Source organism: Arachis ipaensis, chromosome B9, assembly GCF_059453495.1.
Source record: "Arachis ipaensis isolate K30076 ecotype BB chromosome B9, ASM5945349v1, whole genome shotgun sequence".
Lineage (NCBI taxonomy): Eukaryota > Viridiplantae > Streptophyta > Magnoliopsida > Fabales > Fabaceae > Arachis > Arachis ipaensis.
In genome coordinates, this window is record NC_142444.1 from 83,946,313 (window position 1) to 83,964,020 (window position 17,708).

At 37.8% G+C, this 17,708-nt stretch overlaps 2 non-coding genes across 2 annotated transcripts; both read right to left on the reverse strand.

Moving 5' to 3' along the window:
* Positions 1-875: 875 nt before the first annotated feature.
* On the reverse strand, positions 876-983 carry LOC148545265 (small nucleolar RNA R71). Its single transcript, XR_015900639.1, has one exon. It is a non-coding gene; the product is annotated as a small nucleolar RNA R71 (small nucleolar RNA).
* Positions 984-9,050: 8,067 nt separating this feature from the next.
* Positions 9,051-9,158, reverse strand: LOC148545266 (small nucleolar RNA R71). The gene has a single exon (XR_015900640.1). It is a non-coding gene; the product is annotated as a small nucleolar RNA R71 (small nucleolar RNA).
* Between the last annotated feature and the right edge of the window lie 8,550 nt (positions 9,159-17,708).

The window sequence follows — 17,708 nt, forward strand, 5'->3', positions numbered from 1 at the left end:
TTTTCAAAATTCCTTTTTAATTAAATAATTATTTTAAATTTTAATTTAATTTTATTTTATTTTAAAATTTTCGAATTTTAACTTTAATTTTTAAATTAAAAACAAAAAAAATTTTATTTTTATTTTATTTAATTTTCGACTTCTCTCATCTCTCATCTCTCATCTCCTTCTATTTAATTATTCATCTACTAACACTTCTCTTCCACCCAAAATTCGAACACCATCTTCCTCTCTGTGTTCGAGTTTTTCTCTTCCCCTTCTTTTATTCTTCGCTTCTACTCACATAAAGGAACCTCTCTACTGTGGCAAAGATGATCCCTATTATTTTCTGTTCTCTTCTTTTTCATATGAGCAGGAACAAGGATAAGAACATTCTTGTTGCAGCTGATCCTGAACCTGAAAGGACTCTGAAGAGGAAGCTAAGGGAAGCTAAAGCACAACTCTCTGGAGAAAATCTGACTGAATTTTTCGAAAAAGGAGACATGGCTGAAAATAATAACAATGCAAGGAAGATGCTTGGTGACTTTACTGCACCAAATTCCAAATTACATGGAAGAAGCATCTCAATCCCTGCCATTGGAGCAAACAATTTTGAGCTAAAGCCTCAACTAGTTTCTCTGATGCAACAGAATTGCAAGTTTCATGGACTTCCATCAGAAGATCCTTTTCAGTTCTTAACTGAATTCTTGCAGATCTATGATACTGTTAAGACCAATGGGGTTGACTCCGAGGTCTACAGGCTTATGCTTTTCCCGTTTGCTGTAAGAGACAGAGCTAGAATATGGTTGGATTCTCAACCTAAAGATAGCCTGAACTCTTGGGATAAGCTGGTCACGGCTTTCTTAGCCAAGTTCTTTCCTCCTCAAAAGCTTCGTAAGCTTAGAGTGGATGTTCAAACCTTCAGACAGAAAGAAGGTGAATCCCTCTATGAAGCTTGGGAGAGATACAAGCAACTGACCAAAAAGTGTCCTTCTGACATGCTTTCAAAATGGACCATCCTGGATATATTCTATGATGGTCTGTCTGAATTATCTAAGATGTCATTGGACCATTCTGCAGGTGGACCCATTCACCTAAAGAAAACGTCTGCAGAAGCTCAGGAACTCATTGACATGGTTGCAAATAACCAGTTCATGTACACTTATGAAAGGAATCCTGTGAGTAATGGGACGCCTCTGAGGAAGAGAGTTCTTGAAATTGATACTCCGAATGCCATATTGGCTCAGAATAAAATATTGACTCAGTAAGTCAATATGATCTCTCAGAGTCTGAATGGATTGAAGGAATCATCCAACAGTACTATAGAGGCATCTTCTGAAGAAGAAGCTTATGATCCTGAGAACCCTGCAATAGCAGAGGTGAATTACATGGGTAAACCCTATGGGAATACCTATAATCCCTCATGGAGAAATCATCCAAATTTCTCATGGAAGGATCAACAAAAGCCTCAACATGGCTTTAATAATGGTGGAAGAAACAAGTTTAGCAATAGCAAGCCTTTTCCATCATCCACTCAGCAACAGACAGAGAATTCTGAGCAGAATCCCTCTAACTTAGCAAATATAGTCTCTGATCTATCTAAGGTCACTTTCAGTTTCATGAATGAAACAAGGTCCTCCATTAGAAATTTGGAGGCACAAGTGGGCCAGCTGAGTAAAAAGGTCACTGAAACTCCCCCTAGTACTCTCCCAAGCAATACAAAAGAAAATCCAAAGAGAGAGTGCAAGGCAATTGATTTGACCATCATGGCCGAACCTACAAGGGAGGAGAAGGACGTGAATCCTAGTGAGGAAGACCTCCTGGGACGTTCAGTGACCAATAAGGAATTTTCCTTTGAGGAACCAAAGGAATCTGAGGCTCATCTAGAGACCATAGAGATTCCATTGAACCTCCTTCTGCCCTTCATGAGCTCTGATGAGTATTCTTCCTCTGAAGAGGATGAAGACATTACTGAATAGAAAGTTGCTAAATACCTTGGTGCAATCATGAAGCTGAATGCCAAACTATTTGGTAATGAGACTTGGGAAGATGAACCTCCCTTGCTCACCAATGAACTAAATGCATTGGATAGGCAGAAATTACCTCAAAAGAAACAGGAACCTGGTAAATTCCTAATTCCCTGTAACATAGGCACCATGACCTTTGAGAAGGCTCTATGTGACCTGGGGTCAGGAATAAACTTAATGCCACTCTCTATAATGGAGAAACTTGGGATCTTTGAGGTGCAAGCTGCCAGAATCTCTTCAAAGATGGCATACAACTCAAGAAAACAGGCTTATGGACAAGTAGAGGATGTGTTAGCAAAGGTTGAAGGCCTTTACATCTCTGCTGATTTCATAATCCTAGACACTGGGAAGGAGGAGGATGAATCCATCATCCTTGGAAGACCTTTCCTAGCCACAATAAGAGCTATGATTGATGTGGACAGAGGAGAGTTGGTCCTCCAACTGAATGAGGACAACCTTGTGTTTAAAACTCAAGGATCTCCTTCTGTAACCATAGAGAGGAAGCATGAAAAGCTTCTTTCACAATAGAGTCAACCAAAGCCCCCACAGTCAAACTCTAAGTTTGGTGTTGGGAGGCCACAACCAAACTCTAAGTTTGGTGTTGGGAGGTTCCAACAATGTTCTAAATATCTGTGAGGCTCTATGAGAGCTCACTATCAAGCTATTGACATTAAAGAAGCGCTTGTTGGGAGGCAACCCAATGTTATTTAACTATATCTATTTTAGTTTATTTTATGTTTTTTAGGTAGATGATCATGTGGAGTCACAAAAACTACTGAAAAATCAAAAATAGAATGAAAAACAGCAGAAGAAACAGCACACCCTGGAGGAAGAGCACTCTGGCATTTAAACGCCAGAAACAAGCATCTGTCTGGCGTTTAACGCCAGAAACAAGCACCAAGCTGGCGTTTAACGCCAGAAACAAGCATCAACCTGGCGTTAAATGCCAGAAACAAGCTACATTTGGGCGTTTAACGCCAAAAACAGGCAGCAGTCTGGCGTTAAACGCCAATATTGCATACTAAGGGCGTTTTGCACGCCTAATTGGAGCAGGGATGTTAAGTCCTTGACCCCAATGGATCTGTGGACCCCACAGGATCACCACCTTTTCTTCTCTCATCTTCACACTTTTTCATAACTCTCTTCCACAAATAACCTCCACCAATCACCTCCATTACTCCTCCAAAACCATCTTACAACCCACCTACACCCACCCACTCAAATTCAAACCATCACTCTTTCCTTTTCACACATCCTAACCACCTAAACCCCCCTGGCCGAACCATTCACACACCTCCATCTTCTCCATCTCTTCTTCTTCTAATCCTTTCTTTCTTCTTTTGTTCGAGGACGAGCAAACATTTTAAGTTTGGTGTGGTAAAAGCATTGCTTTTTATTTTTCCATAACCATTTATGGCACCTAAGGCCGGAGAAACCTCTAGAAAGAGGAAAGGGAAGACAAAAGCTTCCACCTCTGAGTCATGGGAGATAGAGAGATTCATCTCAAGGGTCCATAGCTCAGTAGTAGAGCATTTGACTGCAAAACAAGAGATCATGGACCTCAACAAGAACATGAGGAAATTCCTCACCATGAAATCCCTGAGATGCCTTAAGGGATATATTTTCCTCCACACAACTATTGGGAGCAACTAAGGATAGGAGCACCAAAATCACTAGGGATGAACCAACAAAGACAAGGAAGAGACATAGAGGAGCTCAAGAGCACCATTGATTCTTCAAGAAGAGGAAGACGCCACCCTCACTAAGGTAGACCCGTTCCTTAATCTTCTTGTTCTTATTTTTCCTATTTTTCGGTTTTATGCCTCATGTTTATTTATGTTTGTATCTTATTACATGATCACTAGTGTCTAAGTGTCTATGCCTTAAGGTTATGAATGTCCTATGAATCCATCACCTCTCTTAAATGAAAAATGTTCTAAAAAATAAAAGAACAAGAAGTACAGGGTTTCGAATTCATCCTTGAAACTAGTTTAATTATTTTGATGTGGTGACAATACTTTTTGTTTTCTGAATGAATGCTTGAACAGTGCATATGTCTTTTGATATTGTGGTTTATGAATGTTAAATATGTTGGCTCTTGAAGAATAAGGAAAAAGGAGAAATGTTATTTGATGATCTGAAAATATCATAAAAATGATTCTTGAAGCAAGAAAAAGCAGTGAATACAAAAGCTTGTGAAAAAAAAAGAGAGAAAAGAAAAATGGCGAAAAAAAAAGAGAGAAGGAAAAAGAAAAAGCAAGCAAAAAAAGTCAAAAGCTCTTTAAACCAAAAGGCAAGAGCAAAAAGCCAATAGCCCTTAAAACCAAAAGGCAAGGGTAAAAAGGATCCAAGGCTTTGAGCATCAGTGGATAGGAGGGCCTAAAGGAATAAAATCCTGGCCTAAGCGGCTAAACCGAGCTGTCCCTAACCATGTGCTTGTGGCGTGAAGGTGTCAAGTGAAAACTTGAGACTGAGCGGTTAAAGTCGAGGTCCAAAGCAAAAGAAGAGTGTGCTTAAGAACCATGGACACCTCTAATTGGGGACTTTAGCAAAGCTGAGTCACAATCTGAAAAGGTTCACCCAGTTATGTGTCTGTGGCATTTATGTATCCGGTGGTAATACTGGAAAACAAAGTGCTTAGGGCCACGGCCAAGACTCATAAAGTAGCTGTGTTCAAGAATCAACATACTGAACTAGGAGAAGTAATAACACTATCTGAATTCTAAGTTCCTATAGTTGCCAATCATTCTGAACTTCAATGGATAAAGTGAGATGCCAAAATTATTCAAGAGGCAAAAAGCTTCTAGTCCCGCTCATCTGATTGGAGCTAAGTTTCATTGATATTTGGGATTTATAATATGTTCTCTTCTTTTTATCCTATTTGATTTTCAGTTGCTTGGGGACAAGCAATAATTTAAGTTTGGTGTTGTGATGAGCGGATAATTTATATGCTTTTTGGCATTATTTTTACATAGATTTTAGTATGATTTAGTTAGTTTTTAATATATTTTTATTAGTTCTTAACTAAAAATTCACATTTCTGGACTTTACTATGAGTTTGTGTGTTTTTCTGTGATTTCAGGTATTTTCTGGCTGAAATTGAGAGACTTGAGCAAAAATCAGATTCAGAGGTTGAAGAAGGACTGCAAATGCTGTTGGATTCTGACCTCCCTGCACTCAAATTGAATTTTCTGGAGCTACAGAACTTCAAATGGCACACTCTAAATTGCGTTGGAAAGTAGACATCCAGGGCATTCCATCAATATATAATAGTCCATACTTTGCTCGAGTTTAGGCGACGCAAACTGGCGTTCAACGCCAGCTCCCTGCCCTATTCTGGAGTCAAACGCCAGAAACAGGTTGCAAAGTGGAGTTAAATGCCAGAAACAGGTTACAAACTGGCGTTTAACTCTAAGAAAGACCTCTCCACGTGAAAGCTTCAATGCTCAGTCCAAGCACACACCAAGTGGGCCCCGGAAGTGGATTTCTGCATCATTTACTTATCTCTGTAACCCTAGTAACTAGTTTTAGCATAAATAGGACTTTTTACTATTGTATTCGGGGATCTTTGGACGTTTAGTTCTGAGATCATGGAGGCTGGCCTCTCGGCCATGCCTAGACCTTGTTCTTATGTATTTTCAACGGTAGAGTTTTTACACACCATAGATTAAGGTGTGGAGCTCTGCTGTTCCTCGAGTATTAATGCAAAGTACTATTGTTTTTCTATTCAATTCAAGCTTATTCCTATTCTAAGATATTCATTCGCACCCAAGAACTTGATTAATGTGATGATTATGTGACGCTCATCACTATTCTCACTTATGAACACGTGCCTGACAACCACTTCCGTTCTACATGAAGATGAGATAGAATGAGTATCTCTTAGATATCTAATAAAGGGGACCGAGTCCGAGATATTAGAGTCTTCGTGGTATGAGTTAGAACCCCTGGACAGCCATTCCTGAGATCCGGAAAGTTTAAACCTTGTCTGTGGTATTCCGAGTAGGATCCGGGAAGGGATGGCTGTGACGAGCTTCAAACTCGCGAGTGCTGGGCGTAGTGACAGACGCAAAAGGATAGTAAATCCTATTCCAGTATGATCGAGAACTGACAGATGATTAGCCATGCAGTGACAGCACATTGGACCATTTTCACAGAGAGGACGGGATGTAGCCATTGACAACGGTGATGCCCAACATACAACTTGCCATGGAAAGGAGTAGGAATGATTGAATGAAGACAGCAGGAAAGCAGAGGTTCAGGAGGAACGAAAGCATCTCTATACGCTTATCTGAAATTCTCACCAATGAATTACATAAGTATCTCTATCCTAGTTTATCTTTTAATTATGTTAATTATCAATTCTCTATAACCATTTGAATCTGCCTGACTGAGATTTACAAGGTGACCATAGCTTGCTTCAAGCTGACAATCTCCGTGGGATCGACCCTTACTCACGTAAGGTTTAATACTTGGACGACCCAGTGCACTTGCTGGTTAGTTGTGCGAAGTTGTGACAAAGTGTGATTCACGTTTGAAAGCACCAAGCCTTTGGCGCCATTGTTGATGATCATAATTTCTGCACACCAAGTTTTTGGCGCCGTTGCCGGGGATTGTTCAAGTTTGGACAACTGACGGTTCATCTTGTTGCTCAAATTAGGTAATTTTATTTTAATTTTAAGCTTTTTGTTTTTATTATTCTTATTTTCGAAAAAAAATAATAATAAAAATACATATTTTCAAAAATATATTTTTCTTCAGAATTTTTAAGAATGAATTCTTGTGTTTCATGATGATTTGTTGAATCCTGGCTGGTTGAAAGCCATGTCTAATCTTTTGGACCGGGGTTTCAACTTATCATCACAAGAGCTTGTTTATCTTCACCCATTTGGCAGTTACACGCATAGTTGTTGTATACATGGGAGGTAGGCAATATCTGCTGAATCTTGGCTGGCTATTAGCCATGTCTAGTGTTTTGGACCGAAGCTTTCACTGAAAGCTTGGTTGGCTAGTGAGCCATGTCTAATTCTTGGACCAGAGCTTTAGACTAACATTGCAAGATTCCTGGAATTCCTATTAAAAATTTTGAAATCCTTATTTTGCTTTTTCCAAATAATTTTTGAAAAATACCAAAAAAATTTAATGAAATCATAAAACCAAAAATATTTGATGTTTCTTGTTTAAGTCTTGTGTTAGTTTTTAAGTTTGGTGCCAATTGCATGTTTATCTCTTTCTTGCATTTTCCGAAAATCCATGCATTGCATTCTTCATGATCTTCAAGTTGTTCTGGGTAAGTCTTCTTGTTTGATCTTTAAAATTTCTTATTTTGTGTCTTTTCTTGTTTCTCATATGCATTTTGGAATTATTAATGTCTCAACATTGAAAATTTCTAAGTTTGGTGTCTTGCATGTTCTTCTTTTCTTCAAAATTTTCAAAAATAAGTTCTTGGTATTCATCTTGACATTCAAAGTGTTCTTGGTGTTCATCTTGACATTCATAGTGTTCTTGCATGCATCATTTGTTTGATCCAAAACTTTCATGCATTGAGTCTTTTTATTGTTTTTCTCTCTCATCATTAAAAATTCAAAAATAAAAAAAAAATATTTCCTTTATTTCACTCATAAATTTCAAAAATTTGAGTTGACTTTTTCAAAACTTTTTAAAATTTAGTTGTTTCTTGAGTCAAGTTAAATTTTCAATTTAAAAATTCTATCTTTTTCAAAAATCAAATCTTTTTTTTTATTTTTCTTTCATAATTTTCGAAAATTTCAAATTGATTTTCAAAAATCTTTTTCTTATTTTATTTCATAATTTTCGAAATTACTACTAGCATTTAATGTGATTGATTCAAAAAAATTTAAGTTTGTTACGTGCCTAATAAGAAAGGTTCAATCTTTAAATTTTAAAATCCTATCTTTTTGTTTCTTGTTAGTCAAGTAATCAACTTTAATATTCAAAATCAAATCTTTTTAATTTTTTTTTTCAAATCTTTTTCAAAAAAATTTCAATCACATCTTTTTCAAAATTAATTTCAAAATCTTTTCTAACTTCTTATCTTTTCAAAAATTGATTTTCAAATCTTTTTCAATTAACCACTTAACTTTTTATTTGATTCTTATCTTTTTCAAAACTACCTAACTAACTCTCTTTCTAATTTTCAAAAATCCCTTCCCTCTTTTTCAAAATTCCTTTTTAATTAACTAATTGTTTTAAAATTTAATTTAATTTTATTTTATTTTAAAATTTTTGAATTTTAACTTTAATTTTTAAATTAAAAACAAAAAAAATTTTATTTTTATTTTATTTAATTTTCAACTTCTCTCATCTTTCATCTCCTTCTATTTAATTATTCATCTACTAACACTTCTCTTCCACCCAAAATTCGAACACCATCTTCCTCTCTGTATTCGAGTTTTTCTCTTCCCCTTCTTTTATTCTTCTCTTCTACTCACATAAAGGAACCTCTCTAATGTGGCAAAGAGGATCCCTATTATTTTCTGTTCTCTTCTTTTTCATATGAGCAGGAACAAGGATAAGAACATTCTTGTTGCAGCTGATCCTGAACCTGAAAGGACTCTGAAGAGGAAGCTAAGGGAAGCTAAAGCACAACTCTCTGGAGAAAATCTGACTGAAATTTTTGAAAAAGGAGACATGGCCAAAAATAATAACAATGCAAGGAAGATGCTTGGTGACTTTACTGCACCAAATTCCAACTTACATGGAAGAAGCATCTCAATCCCTGCCATTGGAGCAAACAATTTTGAGCTAAAGCCTCAATTAGTTTCTCTGATGCAATAGAATTGCAAGTTTCATGGACTTCCATCAGAAGATCCTTTTCAGTTCTTAACTGAATTCTTGCAGATCTGTGATACTGTTAAGACCAATGGGGTTGACTCCGAGGTCTACAGGCTTATGCTTTTCCCGTTTACTGTAAGAGACAGAGCTAGAATATGGTTGGATTCTCAACCTAAAGATAGCCTGAACTCTTGGGATAAGCTGGTCACGGCTTTCTTAGCCAAGTTTTTTCCTCCTCAAAAGCTTCGTAAGCTTAGAGTGGATGTTCAAACCTTCAGACAGAAAGAAGGTGAATCCCTCTATGAAGCTTGGGAGAGATACAAGCAACTGACCAAAAAGTGTCCTTCTGACATGCTTTCAAAATGGACCATCCTGGATATATTCTATGATGGTCTATCTGAATTATCTAAGATGTCATTGGACCATTCTGCAGGTGGATCCATTCACCTAAAGAAAATGCCTGCAGAAGCTCAGGAACTCATTGACATGGTTGCAAATAACCTGTTCATGTACACTTCTGAAAGGAATCCTGTGAGTAATGGGACGCCTATGAAGAAGAGAGTTCTTGAAATTGATACTCTGAATGCCATATTGGCTCAGAATAAAATATTGACTCAGTAAGTCAATATGATATCTCAGAGTCTGAATGGATTGAAGGAATCATCCAACAGTACTATAGAGGCATCTTCTGAAGAAGAAGCTTATGATCCTGAGAACCCTGCAATAGCAGAGGTGAATTACATGGGTGAACCCTATGGGAATACCTATAATCCCTCATGGAAAAATCATACAAATTTCTCATGGAACGATCAACAAAAGCCTCAACAAGGGTTTAATAATGGTGGAAGAAACAAGTTTAGCAATAGCAAGCCTTTTCCATCATCCACTCAGCAACAGACAGAGAATTCTGAGCAGAATCCATCAAGCTTAGCAAATATAGTCTCTGATCTATCTAAGGTCACTTTCAGTTTCATGAATGAAACAAGGTCCTCCATTAGAAATTTGGAGGCACAAGTGGGCCAGCTGAGTAAAAAGGTCACTGAAACTCCCCTAGTACTCTCCCAAGCAATGCAGAAGAAAATCCAAAGAGAGAGTGCAAGGCAATTGATTTGACCATCATGGCCGAACCTACAAGGGAGGACAAGGACGTGAATCCTAGTGAGGAAGACCTCTTGGGACGTTCAGTGACCAATAAGGAATTTCCCTTTGAGGAACCAAAGGAATCTCAGGCTCATTTAGAGACCATAGAGATTCCATTGAACCTCCTTCTGTCCTTCATGAGCTCTGATGAGTATTCTTCCTCTGAAGAGGATGAAGACATTACTGAAGAGAAAGTTGCTAAATACCTTGGTGGAATCAAGAAGCTGAATGCCAAACTATTTGGTAATGAGACTTGGGAAGATGAACCTCTCTTGCTCACCAATGAACTAAATGCATTGGATAGGCAGAAATTACCTCAAAAGAAACAGGATCCTGGTAAATTCCTAATTCCCTGTAACATAGGCACCATGACCTTTGAGAAGGCTCTGTGTGACCTGGGGTCAGGAATAAACTTAATGCCACTCTCTGTAATAGAGAAACTTGGGATCTTTGAGGTGCAAGCTGCCAGAATCTCTTTAGAGATGGCAGACAACTCAAGAAAATAGGCTTATGGATAAGTAGAGGATGTGTTAGTAAAGGTTGAAGACCTTTACATCTCTGCTGATTTCATAATCCTAGACACTGGAAAGGAGGAGGATGAATCCATCATCCTCGGAAGACCCTTCCTAGCCACAGCAAGAGCTGTGATTGATGTGGACAGAGGAGAGTTGGTCCTCCAACTGAATGAGGACAACCTTGTGTTTAAAACTCAAGGATCTCCTTCTGTAACCATGGAGAGGAAGCATGAAAAGATTCTCTCGCTGTAGAGTCAACCAAAGCCCCCACAGTCAAACTCTAAGTTTGGTGTTGTGATGACAAGTCATCTTAGCCTAGTTTCACTAGCCTTTTTCTTTTGTTTTCAATTGATTTATGCACTTTCTTGAGACATAAGCAAGCCAATTGGGTAGATTTTCATGTTTCCTTTGATTCAATCAACCATGTATGAATTCATGCACTTTCATGAGATTTTATGCTATAATTGTCATATATTATGAAAGAAACACAATCTCATGATTTGGAGCATAGCTTTGATGTGTTTGATTGATTGATGATAGGTGAAGAAAGCTTGGAGAAAGGTTGAAGCAAGAAGGAATGGCTAGGAGCAAGAGAGAACAAAAAGTTTGAGCAAAAGTTTGCCTCAAACTTTAGCTCAAACTTTTGGAAGAAGTGAAAACACCCCAGGAAAAAAAAGCTTGAGCAAAAGTTTGCCTCAAACTTTAGCTCAAACTTTTAGGAGAAAAGCTTGAGCCAACGTTTGCCTCAAACTTTTTGGCAAACGTTGGCGCCATCAGCAACACACCCTGGAGAGAAAAAGTTTGCACCAACGTTTGCCTCAAACTTTTTGGCAAACGTTGGCGCCACATATATGCACTAGGGGGCCAACGTTTGAGCAAAAGTTTGACCCCAAACTTTGGCTCAAACGTTGGTAGCAGCAAGAATGGGGCAGCTGATGTAAAAAGTTTGAGTAAAAGTTTGCCTCAAACTTTTACTCAAACTTTTACTCAAGCTTTTAAGATTCACAACTCGGTTCACATTGGTTCTCTCTCCAACTCCAAGAGCAATCAACCAAGGCCTCTATCAACCCAATTCCATCAAGAGAAAAGGCCCAATTCAAGGCTTGAAGACCATTTGAAGAAAGTGTATAAAGAGGTTAGGATTTAAGTTTCTAGGGAGTTCTTTTCTTTTCGGTTTTGATTAGGTAGTTTTGTAGAGAGCTCACCTTTACATTTTTGGAATTGTTGTTTTAATTCAAGAGAATTTGGGGAGGAGAATTGATCTCTCTTCTTCCTTGTTCTTGCTTGAATACTCTTTACTTTTCTTGCTTCGGATCTTGGGTTGAGAATTGAAGAAATTCTGTTTCAATCTCACCTTGGGATCTTGTTTAATTTTCCGCATCATTGAATTTCAGTTTCTGTTAATTGCTTCTTCTTTTACTTTCTCTGCAATTTACATTTCTTCATTTCCTTTGAAATTGTTCTTGCTGGATCTAGGAAGGCATTGAGATCTAGACTTGGTTATCTAGTCTCTTGAGTCCTGAGATCTGGATTTCCCATTTTCGATTCTCTGTTTAATGCTTTTCAAGCCCATTTACAATTCCGTTTTAGATCCGATTCAATTCAAGTTATCTTCTACTCTTCTGTTTGTTGAATTTTACTTTTCCTTGTTTAATTTCTGCAAATCCAATTCCCAATCCCCTTTACAATTAAAGCCATTTACATTTCTTGCACTTTAAGATTCTGCAGTTTACATTTCTTGCGTTCTATGTTTCTGCCATTTAATTTCTTGTTCTTTAAGATTCAGCACTCTAATTCCTGTTCTCTTTAATTTCATGCAAATTTTCCATTCCCTTTACTTTCTGTGCAATTTAAATTTTGTTAATCACAAATCTCTCAACCAAATCATGATTCTCTTGACTAAATCAACCACTAAGCTAAAATTGCTCAATCCTTCAATCCCTGTGGGATCGACCTCACTCCCGTGAGTTATTATTACTTGATGCGACCCGGTGCACTTGCCGGTTAGTTTTGGGTGTTTTGGAGAAATTCGTTTTTCCACAAAAAATATCCATCAAGTTTTTGGCGCCGTTGCCGGGGATTGATTAGATTGACAATGATTAAGTGAAGTGGAGATCTAGATCTAGCATTTTTATTTTCTGCTTCTCTAACTTTGGACTAACCCACTAACTGTTTGAAGTTTTGTCTCAACTGACTACACTCAATTTTCAAGAGTACCACTGTGTGTTTCGTTTGTTGATTTGTATGTCACAGGAAAGAAGAGAGGCCAGAGGGAAGGATATCATTGAAAACGGAGTTTCTGAGAAAGAAGAACACCACAACATGAAGCCGCAACTCATTACACTAATCAAGAACAATTGTTCCTATGGTGGAAACCCATTGGAGGATCCTAAACAGCACCTATCCATTTTTCTGAGGACTTGTGGTGCTGTCAATTTCGAGAGTATACATCATGATACCTATAAGCTCTTGTTATTCCCTTTCTCACTAAAGGATGAAGCGGCACAATGGCTTGAAACCTTTCCCCAAGGAAGTATCACTAGTTGGGATGATTTGGTTGCCAAGTTTCTAGCCAAATTCTCCTCATCCCAACAAAACATCAAGATGAAAGAGGGAATACATCCATTCATACACGGGGAGGAAGAACCATTGTTCAAAGCATGGGAAAGATATAAGAAAGCAAGTGACAAAGTGGGTTTCCAAGCGTTCTATGAAGGATTAACCCCAGAAACAAGAAAAGTGGTGGATTACTTCTCAGATGGCCTACTCAACGCAACAGCAACCAGCCAAGGAACTGCAGAGTTCAATGACAAAAGAGCCAATAGCCAACACTCATTTGAGACACCACAGAATGCAATTTCAGAAAAGGAATTAATGAATCTTGAAGGAGTGAGGGCAATCATGAATCAAAACAAACAGCTATACCAGCAAACTCAGCAACAATTGGAGTCAATAGCTGGACAAATTGATTTTCTACATTCTGCCACAGTGAATGCACAATTTCCACCATGGAAGCCACATTCTTATCTAAGAATGAGGGAATCTCAACATCAGGAACAAAGGGACTTCAACTACAACAACCCCAATTTCCCAAACTTGCAAAAACACCACCATACCAACAACAATCACTACATACCACCATACTACCCACCCTTCCAACCCCCAGCACCCCACAGCCAACCAATCTCACAAGACTCTCAAAGGATCACCAATCTGGAGATCTTAATAGAGAGAATGATGAAACACCAAGAGGTGACAATGAAGAACCAGGAAGCCTTACTCAGAAGAGTTGAAAGTCAAATGGAACAACTGGTTCAAAACCTTGCTGAATTGGGCGAGAGAGAGGCAAATATATCCCTAAGGGCCATTGAAGATGACCCAAAGAACAGTGAAAAAGCTGCTGGGTTGAAAGGGAAAGCAGTTATGGAAAAAAGTGAGACGGCTACGGGAAAAGAGACAGTCATCAAGGAAAAGCCCACGGTGAGAGGGGGAAACCAAAGGCAACAGAAGCCTCAACTTCCATGATCAGAGGATGAAGGATGTCAAGCTAGTGACAATAAAAGAGCGCTTGTTGGGAGGCAACCCAACCTGAGGTAGTTTTCCTTTCATAGCTATTTTAATAAAAAGGTTAATTAGTTTTATCTATATTGCAAGAAGCTAAGTTTGGTGTTGTACACCAAAACAATCTAAGGGAGAGTGAAGGATTCTAAGTTTGGTGTTCCACCAAAATCCCATCATAAAATACACTCTCACCTTCTGTATAATGCTAGCTTCAAGCATTTAGACAAATTAGTTAACTATTTTGCTGTTTTCAGTTTTATTACTTTTGAAAAAGAAAAAGAGTTCCACACATGGTTAATCTGATGCATGAGAACCATTTGCAAGGTACTAAGTTTGGTGTTCTAACACCAAAGTAAGTTCAAAAGCCCACAAATAAATCATGCATGCTAACCATTTTTCAAGTGCTTGGGGAACAAGCAACTTTCAATATCATTGCAGAGCATCATACAAACTTTTGGGAAGATTTAGCATCATCAATTAAAGAGATGAAAGAGGAATGTGAAGACCAGCAATGATGATGAGGAAGAGGACAGCAAGTAAACTCCAAAAGGTTGTATTATTCACTATCAGATATTACTGTGATTGAAATTTATATTATACCCCTATCTGTCCTTCTGTCTAATATAGTTTTTCTACAATTCAATAAGCAAGATGCTTGATCATTTACAACACTATCTCCAAAACTTGTTTGCACTCAATAATTAAAAAAAATGCATCACATGAAAGTTCTTTGAAAAGAAGGGTTGAGGAATTAAACAATTTTAAGACAAGCAAAAGATTAGGAGAAGTGGTAGTTCTAGTTGTATGAATATGTATTGAGGTTGCATGCTTATGAAAACTTGCATGGGAGCTCATAGGCGGGACATAGAGTTCAAAGAAGTGTTGTGGAGATTCTCAAACATTTATTGATCCAAAAAGCAGCAAACAAAACAAAAGAAAATAAAGAAAATACAAAAACAAAAAAAAGGAACATGGCCCAAGGCTCTGAGCATCAATTACTAGGCAGAAAAGAAGAAAGAAAAGAGTTGTTATCCTAGTAAATGCTTGTGGGTGAATTGTGTCAAAGAAAGAGGCTTGAGCAAGTAAATCCTTAGGGGTTCTTTAACACCTAATACCTTAAAACCAACTGGTTTAGGAGTATTGATTGAAAGCTTATCTAAAGAGCCGCTTTGAGACATGACACTTAGAGTCAAGGCCAAAGTAAAGAAACTATAAGCTGCTTCAAGGTGATTACATATAAAGAGATCTCCATGATACCATTTGGATGAAAATCCTAAGACATAAGACTCCCAAGATGTAGGGACTAGTAAGCACTGAAACCCTTGCATGAGCATATGATTTAGAGTTCACCCCACTATCACTTAATCACTTCACTCACAGGACCTTACAAATTATTCTTCAATCCGTCTTAATTGAAAGAACCTTTGAGCATAATTCATTTCTTGCTTGGGGACAAGCAAGCTTTAAGTTTGGTGTTGTGATGACAAGTCATCTTAGCCTAGTTTCACTTGCCTTTTTCTTTTGTTTTCAATTGATTTATGCACTTTCTTGAGCCATAAGCAAGCCAATTGGGTAGATTTCCATGTTTCCTTTGATTCAATCAACCATGTATGAATTCATGCACTTTCATGAGATTTTATGCTATAATTGTCATATATTATGAAAGAAACACAATCTCATGATTTGGAGCATAGCTTTGATGTATTTGATTGATTGATGATAGGTGAAGAAAGCTTGGAGAAAGGTTGAAGCAAGAAGGAATGGCTAGGAGCAAGAGAGAACAAAAAGTTTGAGCAAAAGTTTGCCTCAAACTTTAGCTCAAACTTTTGGAAGAAGTGAAAACACCCCAGGAAAAAAAAGCTTGAGCAAAAGTTTGCCTCAAACTTTAGCTCAAACTTTTAGGAGAAAAGCTTGAGCCAACGTTTGCCTCAAACTTTTTGGCAAACGTTGGCATCACAAAATCAACACCCTGGAGGACAAAAGCTTGCGCCAACGTTTGCCTCAAACTTTTTGGCAAACGTTGGCGCCATCAGCAACACACTCTGGAGAGAAAAAGTTTGCGCCAACGTTTGCCTCAAACTTTTTGGCAAACGTTGGCGCCACATATATGCACTAGGGGGCCAACGTTTGAGCAAAAGTTTGACCCCAAACTTTGGCTCAAATGTTGGTAGCAGCAAGAATGGGGCAGCTGATGTAAAAAGTTTGAGTAAAAGTTTACTCAAACTTTTACTCAAGCTTTTAAGATTCACAACTCGGTTCACATTGGTTCTCTCTCCAACTCCAAGAGCAATCAACCAAGGCCTCTATCAACCCAATTCCATCAAGAGAAAAGGCCCAATTCAAGGCTTGAAGACCATTTGAAGAAAGTGTATAAAAAGGTTAGGATTTAAGTTTCTAGGGAGCTCTTTTCTTTTCGGTTTTGATTAGGTAGTTTTGTAGAGAGCTCACCTTTACATTTTTGGTATTGTTGTTTTAATTCAAGAGAATTTGGGGAGGAGAATTGATCTCTCTTCTTCCTTGTTCTTGCTTGAATACTCTTTACTTTTCTTGCTTCGGATCTTGGGTGGAGAATTGAAGAAATTCTGTTTCAATCTCACCTTGGGATCTTGTTTAATTTTCCGCATCATTGAATTTCAGTTTCTGTTAATTGCTTCTTCTTTTACTTTCTCTGCAATTTACATTTCTTTATTTCCTTTGAAATTGTTCTTGCTGGATCTAGGAAGGCATTGAGATCTAGACTTGGTTATCTAGTCTCTTGAGTCCTGAGATCTGGATTTCCCATTTTCGATTCTCTGTTTAATGCTTTTCAAGCCCATTTACAATTCCGTTTTAGATCCGATTCAATTCAAGTTATCTTCTACTCTTCTGTTTGTTGAATTTTACTTTTCCTTGTTTAATTTCTGCAAATCCAATTCCCAATCCCCTTTACAATTCAAGCCATTTACATTTCTTGCACTTTAAGATTCTGCAGTTTACATTTCTTGCGTTCTAAGTTTCTGCCATTTAATTTCTTGTTCTTTAAGATTCAGCACTCTAATTCCTGTTCTCTTTAATTTCATGCAAATTTCCCATTCCCTTTACTTTCTGTGCAATTTAAATTTTGTTAATCACAAATCTCTCAACAAAATCATGATTCGCTTGACTAAATCAACCACTAAGCTAAAATTGCTCAATCCTTCAATCCCTGTGGGATCGACCTCACTCCCGTGAGTTATTATTACTTGATGCGACCCGGTGCACTTGCCGGTTAGTTTTGGGTGTTTTGGAGAAATTCGTTTTTCCACAAAAAATATCCATCATGTTGGGAGGCCACAACCAAACTCTAAGTTTGGTGTTGAACCCCCACATTCAAACTCTAAGTTTGGTGTTGGGAGGTTCCAACATTGCTCTGAATATCTGTGAGGCTCTATGAGAGCTCACTATCATGCTATTGACATTAAAGAAGCGCTTGTTGGGAGGCAACCCAATGTTATTTAATTATATCTATTTTATTTTATTTTATTTTATGTTTTTTAGGTTGATGATCATGTGGAGTCACAAAAATTACTGAAAAATCAAAAATAGAATGAAAAACAGCAGAAGAAACAGCACACCCTGGAGGAAGAGCACACTGGCGTTTAAACGCCAAAAACAAGCATCTGTCTGGCGTTTAACACTAGAAACAAGCTACATTTGGGCGTTTAACGCCAAA